The following is a 1,077-nucleotide window of genomic DNA, read 5'->3' on the forward strand; positions in this document are numbered from 1 at the left end:
TGTGGACCACCAAGCAGGAGTACGCCGAGCCCGGCCCCTCCATCGTCCACCGTAAATGCTTCTAAACGGACTGCTGGCAGGCGGCCGCGCCCGCTGCATGAGTCGTCTCACTCTAGTGTATGTTTGCCCAGGCAAATCGATACACCTCATGCTAGCCTCCTAAAACTGGAATAAGCCTTCTTTCAAAAGAAAACTTGCCCTTGGAAAGTCTGTACCTGATGTTAGACAAAATGTCAGCACTGGATGGTCGAGCTGTCACTTGATTTATTTTTTTTTTAATTTTTTTTTTTTTTTTTTACATTTTTTTCCTTCAAGTTAACCATTCCCTTGGTGTTACACCTGAGTGAAAATACCCTGTACGGCTCCGCTCCCGGCGCCTCGTCTCGGAGGAGAGCTCGGGGCTTCAGCGAGCCGTCTCCCCGGGCTGGGACCGGTTCGTACAGGGTATTTGGAGTCAGACTTTTGCCGGTCATCCAGTGCGGAGTTATTCCAGATTTCCTGTAGAGGCTGGTAGGAGTCCATCAAGAATTCACTCTTGTTGTCGCTGCCGTTCTGAAAAGGTTGGGAAAAAAAAAACAAACATATCGCATCCGAGCCTTACGAACCAGTTCTTCATCCTCCTCCCCACTCGCATCCCAGTCGCCATCACGGGGCTGAAGTTACTCAACTTGAGTTGCTGAAACTTTGCATTTACACCTGTAAATTTATGCATTGTTTTAATTTATGTAAGATTTTTTTTTTTTTTGTACGTTGCCTTAATGTTCTCACATGACGGTAGGAAAAAAACAAAAACAAACCAAAATTTGTAAGTCATCCTAAAGTTGAGAAATTGTAATGCCCAACAACACATCATTGTGTAAGGAAAATAAAAACAAACAAAAAAGCTGCAGTAAACTTTACTGGGCAGGGAGAGGGGTGTGTGCTGGGATAGGGGGGGGTCCTGGACTCTGCCCCGGCAGGTGCCGGCTGGGAGCTGGGTTGGTGAAGCTGTTGAGGGTGGTTTTGGGCCAAAAAAGGCTGTTTCGGTGCTGGGGAGGAGCGTGATGATTGTCCCTGCTCTGCTGCCTGGCGCAGCCC

This window comes from Apaloderma vittatum, unplaced genomic scaffold (assembly GCF_000703405.1).
Source record: "Apaloderma vittatum isolate BGI_N311 unplaced genomic scaffold, ASM70340v1 scaffold28043, whole genome shotgun sequence".
NCBI lineage: Eukaryota > Metazoa > Chordata > Aves > Trogoniformes > Trogonidae > Apaloderma > Apaloderma vittatum.